This window comes from Cebus imitator, unplaced genomic scaffold (genome assembly GCF_001604975.1).
Source record: "Cebus imitator isolate Cc_AM_T3 unplaced genomic scaffold, Cebus_imitator-1.0 Scaffold2, whole genome shotgun sequence".
In the NCBI taxonomy this organism is placed as follows: Eukaryota; Metazoa; Chordata; class Mammalia; order Primates; family Cebidae; genus Cebus; species Cebus imitator.
The window spans coordinates 12,718,537-12,732,661 of NW_016107317.1; the positions used below are offsets into that span (position 1 = coordinate 12,718,537).

General features: G+C 34.3%; 1 protein-coding gene and 1 long non-coding RNA gene across 5 annotated transcripts in view; both read right to left on the reverse strand.

Moving 5' to 3' along the window:
* The window catches only part of LOC108305232, a 16,177-nt gene extending 12,243 nt beyond the window's left edge, over window positions 1-3,934 (reverse strand). The window contains exon 1 of the long non-coding RNA XR_001825626.2: window positions 3,923-3,934. This is a non-coding gene — a long non-coding RNA (uncharacterized LOC108305232). The remainder of the gene's footprint in view (window positions 1-3,922) is intronic.
* TMEM117 (transmembrane protein 117) overlaps window positions 1-14,125 on the reverse strand; it is a 530,078-nt gene that overhangs the window by 125,633 nt on the left and 390,320 nt on the right. The gene's annotated exons all lie outside the window — the stretch shown is intronic.

The following is a 14,125-nucleotide window of genomic DNA, read 5'->3' on the forward strand; positions in this document are numbered from 1 at the left end:
ATGGTTTCCAGCTTCATCCATGTGCCTGCAAAGGACATGAACTCATCTTTTTTTATGGCTGTATGGTATTCCATGGTGTATATGTGCCACATTTTCTTTATCTGTTAAATCAAGTAAGCCAGACATAGAAGGACAAATGCTACATGATACCAATTATGTGATGAATCTAAAATTGTAAAACAGAAGCAGAGAATAGAATGGTTGCTAGGAACCTGGATGGAGAAAGGAGGGTCAAACGATGTACATTTTGGTTATACAAGATATGTAAGTCCCAGAGATCAACTAGACAGCATAGTGTCTACAATTAACACTATTGTGTTGTACACTTACAATTTTGCTAACAAAGTAAATCTTTTTTTTGGAGGAGGGATGAAGTCTTGCTCTTGGCCCCCAGGCTGGAGAGCAATGGCGCGATCTCAGCTCACTGCAACCTCTGCCTCCCGGGTTCAAAGGATTCTCCTGCCTTAGCCTCCTGAGTAGCTCGGATTACAGGTGCCTGCCACCATGCTGGGCTAATTTTGGTATTTTTAGTAGAGACAGCATTCACCATGTTGGCCAGGCTGGTCTCAAACTCCTGACCTCAGGTGATCCGCCCATCTTGGTCTCCCAAAGCATTGGGATTACAGGCGTGAACCATCGTGCCAGCCAGAAAGTAAGTCTTATGTTACTTATTCTTATCACACAAATAATAATAAAGAAATTGGGAGCAAACTTTTAGAGCTGATAAGCAGGATCAGACATAGATTGTGGTGATGGTTTCACAGTGTATACTTATTTCCAAATTCATTAGGTTGTATATATTAAATATGTACAACTTTTTGTATATCAGTCATACCTTAACTATTTTTAAATAATCAGTTTTATTTCTTATAAACTAGCAATGAACAATCTAAAAATGCAATTAAGAAAAATATTTCATTTATGATAGCACCAAAAAGAACTAAATATTTAAGAATAAATTTAACATAAGCCAAGGCCCATGCACTGAAAATTACAAAACATAGTTGAAAAATTAAAGAAGACACAAACAGAAATATATCTTATATTCATGTAGTGAAAGATTTGACACTGTTAAGATGGAAATATTCTTCAGATTGACATCCATATTCAATACAATCCCTACACAAATCCCAGCTGCTTTATTAGCAGAAATTGACAAGCTAATCCTAAAATTCATATGGAAATGCAAGGGAACCCTGGCATAAAGAAAGTTATGTAGATCGACAAAACAGAATTGAGAATCCAAAATGCAACCCATATATATATATACATCCATGGTCGATTGATTTCTGACAAGGCTGCCAACACTATGCAATGGGGAAAAGAATAATCTTTATAACAAATGGTGTTGGGACAACTGAATAATCACATGCAAAATAATGAAGTTGGATACTATCCTATACCATATATAATCATTCAAAATGAATCCACAATCTAAATATAAGAGCTAAAACTATAAAACTCATAGAAAAATTATAGGAACAAATCTTTGTCAACTTGAATTAGACAACCATTTCTTAAATGCGATACCTGAAGTCCAACCAAAGAAAACATAGATAAATCGAACTTCATCAAAATTAAAAATGTATGTGTTTCAAAGGACACCAAAAGAAAGTGAAAATGCAGGCCACGAACTAGGAAAAAATGTGACTTGCACACAGAATACATAAAGAACTCTTACAACTCAACCATAAAAAGACAAATAACCCAATTTAAAAATGGGTAAATATTTTGAATAGACATTTCTCCAGGAAAGATATAAAAATGGCCAGTAAGCACATAAAAATATGCTCAATATAGTCATTAGGAAAATGCAAATCAAACCCAAAATGAGATAGCAGTTCACATCAACTAGGATGGTTACAATAAAAGTGACAGACAAAAATAAATGTTTAAGAGGATACAGAACAATTAGAACAATCATTCATTGCTGGTAGGATTACAAAATGCTATAGCTAGTTTGGTAAACAGTTTGGTAGTTTTTCAAAATGTTGGATGTTACTATATTGCCCAGGAGTTTTTCAAAATGTTACAGATTTACCATATTATTTAACAATTTGACTTCTAGCTATACACCCAAGAGAAATAAAAACATATATCCATAGAAAAAGTAGGTGAATGTTCATAGCAGTATTATTGCTAATAGCCCCAAAGTAGAAACAACCCAAATATCTATCAAGTGATGAATGGGTAAATAAAATGTGTTTTTTCCATATAATGGAATATTACTTGTGAATAAATGATAAATGCTCCATAATAGACAAATCTTGAAAGAATTATGTTAAGTGAAAGACTGGCTAAAAAATACTACATAGTGTATTATTCTATTTATTGAAGCATCCAGAATAGGTAAATAAATAAAGACAGAACACAGACTGGTGTTTTCCAGGGCCTGGGGAAGGGGAGAATGGGAAGGAACTGCATAATGGGTAGGGGATTTTCTTTCGGAGTGATGAAAATATTTCAGAACCAGATAGAGAGGGTGGTTGTATAATATTATGAAAGCCCTAAATGTTACTAAAGTGTATACTTTAAAATGGTTAATTTTATGTTATATCAATTTCACCTCAATAAAAATATGAAGGCTGGAAAAAAGAAACTATATCCTAGATGGGTTCACTTGTCTCCATCTTCACTATTCACATTCTAGTCAAAGCTCTGCCCTCTCTCCCCCAAACCACTGACATAGCCTTCTAACTATTACTGCTTTTAGTTTTGCCTCTCTATGATACATGCTCCACAGAGCAGCCAAAAATGACCTTTTGATAGTACCACATCTAGATCATATCACTCACTAGCTAGATCATATCCCTTAAACTAGATCATATCACTCACTTCTAATAGTGTGTCATTGCACTTAGAATGAAACCCAAACACCCTACCTTAGCCCTACTACATGATCTATACCTTGCTCCCCTCTCTAAGGTCATCTGGTACCATTTTCACTCTGGCTATTCCTTTTCTCTCGATCATACCAACCTTCTTTCTGCTGTGCAGCCTTTGGATTAGGGTCTGTTTCCTTTGCTGGCTTCTCATTATATAGTGTTCCATTTAAACTTCAGAGAAGAGTTCTCTGAACTCTAAAAGTAGCCACCTAAGCACCCTTTTCTTTTTTATCGTCGTATTTTACTTCTTGACAAGCATCTCCAAAGCTGATATTTTCTTTGGCTTCTCATTGTTTCTTTATCATCTACTATCCCCAGAGCACATATTTTGAAATCCTATTGCTAGTTTTCTAGTCTCAGCTCTGTCACTTTTGGGACAAATTATATTTTCTGTATGTAATACATAAAGTTGTTGTGGAGCTTAGATGTGGTAATTTTTACAGAATGCCTAAAACTTTAATGAATGCTAAAAAGCTGTAGTATATGCTAGTTATAATTATTTTCAATTCTTTTAGTGATAATCCATATAAATGATAACACTTGGTATTATTTTCATATATTCAAACCACATCTTTATATTTTTTCTTTTTCTGTTGGCTTTATGTTATCTAGAAAAAGCATCTGTTTTTTCAGATTTCTATGGTTCTGTGAGCAGTTTCATCCTTCTGACATATATACACTATCTAAATAATACAAGTCGGTCATGATGTCCTTTACTTCCCTTGCAGCACTTAGGTGGGACATCTCTGCTTTTCTTATCCCTACACTAACAGCCTCCCACCAACATCCTTCTTATCTGAGGGATCTGTGAGTAGCCTTCCACATTCTACACAGATACCCACCTCACAGAAACACTGGCTCCAGTGTCCTGAGAGCCACAGAGTTAAAGTAACAAATATGGAGGGAACCAGCATGGCTGGTGGGTGATTCTGAAGGTACAAAACCACATTCACATTTGTGCTTGGTGAGGCAAAAGCGAATGTCTTAGGGTGAAGCTTCAGTAATAGTTATAACATCAAGGAAGTGAGAGGGCACACTGAGAAATAAATTTCGAATTTTCAGCTAGTGGGAGATCTTCTAGGTAGACAACAAAGATAAAAAAAAATGATCAAATAAATAGACAAAAGAAAAACAAACTTGTCAGAAAAAAAAGTGATCTCCCAAACACCTATTAACTTATAGTTTTACCGTATTCAGTGCATCTTTTGTATATGTAGATAGTCAATGCTATTTGTAGATAAACTAAGAACTCTAAAGTCTTTAGAAAACCATGAAACTGACATAGCAACATTTTAGAGCATAAAATAGGGATTCTAATTGAGTAGAACTGTTGTAAAACATTACACAGTTCTTTTGCTCTGAAAATATTAATATGATCCTCCAGGATGTAAACGCATCTTCACTGAAAGAAATTATGAACTAAGAGTATTCTTGATTATTTTGTCTTAGCAGGTAAAGAGATATGTACATTTTATATTTATACTTTCCATGCACAGTGGTGTGTTTTTCCATTACCTTATGAGAAGCATAATGACAAATAATTCTGAAGAATGCACAGAATTATTATGGCAGGTCAATCAAATGGCTAATTATCTCCAGGAACAGTCCTCTTCTTTAAGTGGCATTATTTTGCTTTAAAGGTGATTAAAATAATAAATGAAGAAGTGATTTCATTTTTAAAAACACTTCTCTAAGGAACCAGATTATCCAGTCTACCATTGATGGGCATTTGAATTGGTTCCAAGTCTTTGCTATTGTGAATAGTGCTGCAATAAACATACGTGTGCATGTGTCTTTACAGTGAAATGATTTATAATCCTTTAGGTATATACCCAGTCATGGGATTGCTCGGTGAAATGGTATTTCTGGTTCTAGATCCTTGAGGACTCGCCACACTGTCTTCCACATGGTTGAACTAATTTACACTCCCACCAACAGTGTAAAAGCATGTCTATTTCTACATATCCTCTCCTGCATAACAATAGTTTCCTGACTTTTTAATGATCGCCATTCTAACTGGCATGAGATGGTATCTTATTGTGGTTTTTATTTGCATTTCTTCAATGACCAGTGATAATGAGCTTTTTTTCCATATGTTTGTTGACCAGATTAAGGAAACACAGAGAAGCAGATTTCTGAGAACACTTTAGGTTATAAGTAAAAGCAACAGAATTTATTTCACCATATTATTAACTTTTCAAAGTGAAAATGTTATTTCAAACACCAGCCTATTTAAAGTATTAACTTATAAATGTCATTGCCTGTCTGTGACAGGCCTTATAGAACATAGATGGAAGAAAAGTCACAGCTTTATAAAAAGCACAATTTCAATAAAGAATTATTGTATAAAAATAAAGCAGAGATTAAAACAAACTCTGGTTGTACGAATTTTTCTCACTTAGTTTCCATTCTTAAAGTAGCTGCTTCATTTTAGTAAGATAGCAATATTAAAAATGAATCTCATGCAATGAAAATCATGGTAGATCACATTAATTTAACTACTATAGAATTATATGACAGCAAATCACATTGAACTTTCACTCTGGTGGCTACCTTAGTATGAAGGTCTTTGTATCTAATGATTACTTTTATACTTCGGTCAAGATAACCTCCTTCGTTTCTATCAAGCACGTGGGTTTCTGGAAGCAGCACTAATGAACAGATTTCTCTGTTTTATGGATTCTACCAGAGTGACCAAAGGATCCTTGGTCAACTTTTAACTCTCTGCTTCAGTTTTCTACTTTCTGCCAAAGGAAAATAGTTTTCCTTCTATATTTATATTATACAGTTTCCTAAAAATAAACAAATAATGTATGAGTATAGTACATACTACACACTGGAATTCACACATGTATATACACACTGCACTGTATGTGTGTACAAACTGAAAAATTTGTGGTACTATCAAAATTTGAGCCTGTTGACTACAGTCAGCATAACTTTTTAAAAGGCAGTACTTATTTTGTATAAAATATTCAGGAAAGGCTCTAGAGAAGCTGGTTCATTCCTACATTAATCCTTACTGGTATTTCTTTTATAAAAACCCCATGTAGATTTCCTTTTAATAGCAAAAACATTGGCTGTTTACATTCCATTTCATTAAACAAGGTAATTCTCCAACTTTGAACAAAGGTCATTAACTTGTAATTCATACCCAAATCAATAGCGAATTACAATGAGATGAATCTTTCAGGGTGTAAAGGAAAAACTAGTTCAGAACTTCATTCAGAAGGGCTCCTGATTTGCTTTAATTGAATTTCACTCCAATGCTCTGTTACAAATGCCATTCAAAATGCTGCATATGTGAAGGTTTCTCAGAGACTTCTACTTCTCAGTTTACCACTAAACTGGGAAAATTACTGTGGTTTTCCTTATAGGTGAAATGTCATAACAGCAACAGCAGGATTATTCAACACCATCCTACCTTCATCCATGTTCCTATTATTTAAATTGGACTATTTCCTAAAGCTTTATTTTGTAATATGACTTCTTTCCATAGCAATGCTATTGATAAGAATCTGCAGCATCAAGTTTTTTTTTAATAATATAAACCTTGATATCAAAGCAGTACCAAAACAGGCCAAATCCTCAACAATATCAAAAAGCTTTTTATGTATTGTGCAAAAAATTCCAGACTACTGATCTCATAAATACCAAAATTTCAGAATTTTTTTGCAATTTCCACATTATAGTTTGATACTTTAAATCAGATAGCATGTGAGAAGATTAGGTTTTCAGTTAGGCAGAGTCAAGTTTTAAGCTTAACTCTACTATTTACTAATTAAGTGATAATAAGCAAATTATTTACCCTTTTAGAGCCTTAGCTTCTTCATCTGAGACAGTGATAAGCCATCCCCCTTTAGTTATTTACTGAGTTAATCATGCAAAATGCCTACAAGATTTCTCCATAAGTGATTTTTGTTTTATAGACATTATTGATTTTTTATTGATTAAAAAAATATATATATTTTAAGATGGACCAAACATCTAGTATATATTAATATAACTTGTATATACTCACAATTTTAAAATATATTTTAAAAATCTAAGACATAATTAGATAATGTCCTGTAAAAGACACAGTTATCAATTAATAGAGATTCTTGTAGAAGAAGCATGCTACATAAAGTTCAATGTGCCACTCACAATTACAAGCTAGAATTTTTTTTTTTTTTTTTTTTTTGAGATGGAGTCTTGCTCTGTCACCAGGCTGGAGTGCAGTGGCCCAACCTTGGCTCACTGCAACCTCTGCCTCCTGGGTTCAAGTAATTCTTCCGCCTCAGCCTCCCGTGTAGCTGGGACCACAGGCACGTGCCACCATGCCCAGCTATTTTTGTATTTTTAGTAGAGACAGGGCTTCACCATGTTGACCAGGATGGTCTCAATCTCTTGACCTCGTGATCCGCCCGCCTCAGCCTCCCAAAGTGCTGGGATTATATGCATGAGCCACTGTGCCTGGCCCAAGCTAGAATATTTTAAAAGAAGTTTGTAAAAAAAATTTGTCTCTCTTTTTGCTTGTAGAGTCTGATTAAGATACTTAAATCTCAAGATTTATGCCCATCTGCCTCTCCTCTGGCTGCCAGGATCTATGATTTGCACATGGTTTCCCACTGTGAAATTAGTGGGGGTGGGAAGGGGTGGAGGATGGTTATAAACAAGACAAAACAAAACTAATCTCTATCCTATAAACAGATATTTGTTTTTCCCTTCTAAATTCATGTAATCTGAAGTACATGTTGGCATGGCAAATGATAACCAAAGTAATTGACTTTAAAACAATTTCATGACTGTAGAGCAATTTTTCCTTATATTACCAAATAATAAATACTGTATGTTTTTTTTTTTTTTTTGAGACAGAGTTTCGCTCTTGTTACCCAGGCTGGAGTGCAATGGCGCGATCTCGGTTCACCGCAACCTCCGCCTCCTGGGTTCAGGCAATTCTCCTGCCTCAGCCTCCTGAGTAGCTGGGATTACAGGCATGTGCCACCATGCCCAGCTAATTTTTTGTATTTTTAGTAGAGACGGGGTTTCACCATGTTGACCAGGATGGTCTCGATCTCTTGACCTCGTGATCCACCCGCCTCGGCCTCCCAAAGTGCTGGGATTACAGGCGTGAGCCACCGCGCCCGGCCTAATACTGTATGTTTTTATTTGTTTTTGTATTTACTGTAGAGGTTAATAGGTGATATTATCAATGGATTAAAAATAGAGGATATTAGAAAATTAAAATGCCTAGAAAATGAAAAGTTCTTTACTAGTAAGTACCTTTCTTTGTAAGTATGAATTATAGCATCCTTTAGGTACAATTTTGTTTGAAATTACACAGCTTCTCATCATGAAAGGAGTCTCTGTACTTGAGCACCTAATGGCCGAGGCAGCATATGAGAAAAGGTTTAGACTCCACTTAGCCAGAGGGCAAGTCAAAAAATCACAAGTGCATCTGTAAGACACAATCTCATTACCATAATAATTACCACTGTAAACGCAGTGCTCGCGCACGCTTTCTCGCCTTTCTCTAACCTGCAGATATCTGTAGGAATAAGGGCCTTAGTGGCCAAGGCAGATCTGCACAGAAGGGCCAAGAGTCATGGAAAGACTCTACTGCTACTGCCAGTCACTATGTTGGCCTGGGAGCTGTAGGGAAAATGTCCATAGCCAATACTGACCAGTGAAACTAATCAGCAGAACCTAGTCAAGGGAAGTTTCAACATGGTGTTCTAAATGTTCTCAGATATCATATAAATTATTAAAAATTTTCATGGTGGTTTTTTAAACAAGAAACTATTGGTTCTTAACTAAAATTTACAACATAAATTGATGTCCTTCATTCTTCAACTCATCAAATAGCAGTAGTACCAAATGTGGGTCAGGTTACAAACAATTTTATAACGAATTATTATTGCTTTTTAAAAATACGTGTTTCAAATGCTTTCTCTGTAATTCAAATACATAATTTTAATTCATAAAAGGGTAATTCTATTTTTAAGATGGCCGCTGTTATTATTTAACCATTATAATAATAAGGGTGCATGGAAACATTTAGATAAACTGCCTGTTTCAGTGAATGCCATGATTTACTATTCCTTGTGGAACATATTTAATTGCCTACTAAACGTAGAGCACCTAAGGTTGGAGAAGTCTTGTGTAACTTTTACTGACAATCATCCTAATGACCATCACCATTCCCAAATACCAATTTAACATAACTCCTTGAAAGAAGTCCATATCTTAATGAATTTCCTGGAAAGTTTAATATAGGAAGAAAAGTAGTTGTGCAGTGAAATTATAAAGAGTGACAAACTTCACTTTGAATCCTGACTCAGTCCCTTTAGTAAGCTTTATAATAATCTAATAATCATATTAAACATGTTTTTGAACCATCTGAGATTCAGTTTCATCATATTAAAACTGGGGTTATAATAACCACATCATAGAGGATGGCGAAGAGTAGTGAGATAATTTAGTTCACACAGCACATTGCAGGGACTCACATTATAGGTTGCTATGTAGCTAGAAAATTTAGGATAATGCACACTACCTCAATATCAAGACAGCTCACTCCATTAAAGGAGCTGCTCTACCTCCTATGCAGTTTAGTAAGAAGCAGTGACTTGGGAAATGTTAAAGGGATAACAGAACACTAATACGAAAAGTGAAGTACATTTTTGTACTTTACTCAAATGTTTTGTATACAAAGGCAGAAATACAACACAAGCCACAAATCAATAAAATCAATTTAAAATTATGAATTTGATATTTTTTATTTTTTTCTTAATAAATCCTTGACATCTGTGGTGACTTTATGCTTACAGCAGATCTCAATTCAGACAAATTTCAAGTGCTCAGTAGCTATATGTAGCTAATGGCTCCTGTATTTGAAAATTTACATTAATGAACATCTGGCTGAATTTATTAATATTCACCTCAATGTTCCAGCAGTCTCTGGACACAGCCACAACTACACATTTGCTAATTCTGTAAAGTTTATATGTGATTCTCAAGGATAACTATCTTCTCCACTGAGATGCCTTAAAAGAAACCCTGACTATTGAATTGTGAAAAACTTTCCAAAATAAAATGTAATTACAAATGTTTTGAACCAATCTTTAATGTTTTTTCAAAAGAGTTTGAATAAATATAGATTCTTTCTTTTAACAAGGTTGATTTTTCTTCTGTTAAGAGTTTAAATAACAGAAATGTCAAAACACTCTAATCTCTTTTTTTTCCTGATAATGCTTTAATGTTAAAAATATTTCTCTAGAATACACACCATATGTCATAAGGGAAGAAGAAAAAATGTTTGCCATAAGTGAATGAAACTTCATAATCAGTCATATGAGCTCCAAGTCTTTTAAACTCTTGAAAGAAATAGAACAGCCATTATTCAATGAGGACATAGCTGCTCATATATTACAGACAGTAATTACCTAAGGTAGGAGGAACTAATGTCAAAATATATAAACACTTTTTAATGCAATAGAATGAATAGGGAGGCTTGTTTATGCTTTGGGAAGGATTGTACTATCTAGCATCAAAAATTATATAAAAATGTATTTTATTCATAAATGCCCATCTAATGCTTTGGTAGCTACTGAATTGAATTCAAAGCTAAACCAAGATAAAGAAATTCCTTAGAAAAAGATAATTAAGTATCTATTATGACAAATGGTAATTTTCAAACTATGTTCTTATCTTCTTACAAAGGTAATAAATAATAATCTCCATAAGGTAATAAATATTAATAATTAATAATCTATTTTAAATATACTGGATTAATATTATTCTAAAGAATACTACTGAAATTAATAAAGTTATATCTTAACAGCAATGAGTTCAGAAAGATTATGGCAGAAATAATTCTGGCACAATCCCAAAACATATGTGTATAATATATACTTTATTTAAAAATAGAACCACCATATTTTCTCATAAATTTCCTCCTTATTGCATATGACATATTTTTGTTTCAAGAGGAAAATATAAAGTAAGCTGTGTCCCCTGCATAATGTGTTGTATTCAGGGTGTAGCACCAGACACAGGGGTGTTAAGTGGGATCTAGGTTGTAGTAGTTGATGGGGCTTTAGGATGCTCAAGACAGTGATTTACAATGAAATCTATAAGTCAATTTGCCCTAGGAGAGAAGGTTTTATGTAGAAGAGAAACTCCAAATCTGATATGAGTAGCAAATATTGTTCCAAGCTACCAGTCCTTTGAAGACACAACCCCAGCAAGCAGTTGAGGATATGACAGGCAAGGTCCTGCCTCTATTGGAGATGGCTAAAAGCCCTAGACATTGTATTAAGATCTGGATTCAAGACAGAGTTCCAAGCCTATAACAGAATAGGAAAGACAAACAGCAAATGGAGTGGACACCTATATAGGGTCTGAGTAAACATGTCAAAAGGGCAAGAAAAATCAGCAAATGGAAAGGAGTACGATGCCTAGGTCTCCATTCAAGCACATAATATTGAGCCCAGGGCAGCAGGACTACTTCTAAACCACCATTTGAGGAAATTTCTTCCAAGGGGTGTGCAACTTCTCCTCTCTGTCTCTTTCTTCTTTAAGTGATGTGGTCTCCAATGACCTAGCATATATGATATTTGAGGATTCAATGAAGTCACATACATAAAAACATGTAGTATACAATAGATATTTCATAAATCCTTTCTTCCTTTATGTGAAGAAGGGTTAACTTGGAGGAATAGAAAAGTCATTTGTCAGGATCAGCAGGGGCCCAGTCACAGACCAGGAAAAGAGAGGGCACTAAGCATACAACTAGGCTATCCGTGTAAATAATGGCCGAGTTACAAACCCTTTTAGAAAAGACTTAAAACCAAACAAATTATCATTATATACTGAGGCAGGTAAAATCAATAACCTGTAGAAACAATTGCACATTTTAAAAATAATGATGATGCTTTAAGGGTATTGATTTTTTATAACAAACATTTCTTTGATTATCCCAAATAATGCTATTCTCAGAAACAGAAATCAAGTAAGATGAAAGCACACGTTATTTTATACATTTTAATTGCATCTGCAAACACTTTTTGGGGTTTGTGACATCATATCAATTCCCATTGCATTATATTACTACTGGCTATATCTGTTGTCATAAAACCCAAGAATGCATAGTAATCTATAGCAGTAAAATTCCACATTGTATAAATCTACATCAAAATTCAGATGAAATAGCCATGTATTATTTATAAGAGTAATTTCATCTGGTGAATCTGATCAAATTATAAATAATGAGATAAAACCTGAAATAGAATTTAACTTTATTGAAATATGTGATGGCATATTTCTTCTTTCCTTCATATTTAAAAGGTTAAAACATGACATTTTGGGACCACATTCAATAGTAAGTAGTTTAAGTATAATAATGAGATTCCATATATCTGACCAACAGGGCTTTAAATACTCTGGGCTGGATGTGACCACAATTAAAAAAAAGCAGAAAAGCAATTAAAAAAAAAAACTAGGAAAAAGTTGTTCCTTTCAACATACATACATTGTTTTATATGTGAATATAGGTAAATATAAAATTTATATATACATTTAGGGAAACAAATTTATATATATCCTTATTCTGTGTGTATGTGTATTGTGTCCATATAGTATGTATGTATGTGTTTATATTTATTTTTAAAGTTTTACAAAAATGTTGACCACAAATTATGATCCTAACTAGTATTTTTAGTAATGTAATGAGTTATAAATGACTGATATAAATAATTTTATATAAAATCTACTTGAGGACATGAGGAATGGTCTGGAATGGCTTTCTAAGTCAGGTTATTAATAATTTGCTTCACTGTACAATAATCCTATAGTTATTATCAGTGTCCAGTAATGACATTCTCATTCTCAAATATGAGGACTGTTTTCTAAAATATATTTTCCATATCAAAAATTATTTTTTAAATGCTAACAGAAAAATACAGAAAAAGATATAGCAGAAAACGAAATTATCCCTCCAGTAATGCAGTAGTCAATTTTCCTGCCAGTATTTTGTCATTCTTGGCTGTATTTTATTCCTGTATTGTCTCTATAGCTATGCATGTATATGTGTGTGCATGTGTCTGTGTTACCAAATTGTGATCCTACCATGTCCAAGTTTATATCCTGCTTTTTTTTTTATTATTAGACTTTAAATTCTGGGATACATGTACAGAACTGGCAGGTTTGTTACATAGGTATACATGTGACATGGTGGTTTGCTGCATCCATCAACCCGTCATCTATATTAGGTATTTCTCCTAATGCTATCCCTCCCCTATCCCCCTACACCCTGCTAGCCCTCCCCTGCCCCCCACCCCCTCACAGGCCACAGTGTGTGATGTTCCCCTTCCTGCGTCCATGTGTTCTCACTGTTAAACACCCACTTATGAGTGAGAACATGCAATGTTTGGTTTTCTGTTCTTGTAGTTTGCTGAGAATGATGGTTTCAGCTTTATCCATGTCCCTGCAAAGGACATGAACTCATCCTTTTTTATGGCTGCATAGTATTCCATGGTGTATATGTGCCACATTTTCTTTATCTAGTCTATCACTGATGGGCATTTGGGTTGGTTCCAAGTCTTTGCTATTGTGGACTGTGCCACAATAAACATATTTGTGTGTGTGTGTTTATAATAGAATGATTTATAATCCTTTGGGTATATACCCAGTAATGGCATTGCTGGGTCAAATGGTATTTCTGGTTCTACTTTCCTGAGGAATTGTCACACTGTCTTCCACAATGGTTGCACTAGTTTACACTCCTACCAACAGTGTAAAAGCATTCCTCTTTCTCCACATCTTCTCCAGCATCTGTTTCCTGATTTTTTAATGATCACCATTCTAACTGGCATGAAATGGTATCTCAAATTAGTATAGATTTGCATTTCTTTAATGACCAGTGATGATGAGCTTTTTTTCACATGTTTCTTAGCTGCAAAAATGTCTTCTTTTGAAAAGTACCTGGTCATAGTCTTCACTCACTTTTTGATGTTTTTTTTTTCCTTGTAAATTTGTTTAAGTTCTTTGTAGATTCTGGATATTAGCCCTTTGTCAGATGGGTAGATTGCAAAAGCTTTTTCCCATTCTGTTGGTTGCCAGTTCACTTTAATGACAGTTTCCTTTGTTGTGCAGAAGCTCTTACATTTAGTTAGATCCCATTTGCCTATTTCGGCTTTTGTTGCCATTGCTTTTAGTGTCTTAGTCATAAAGTCCGTGCCCATGCCTAGGTCCTGAAT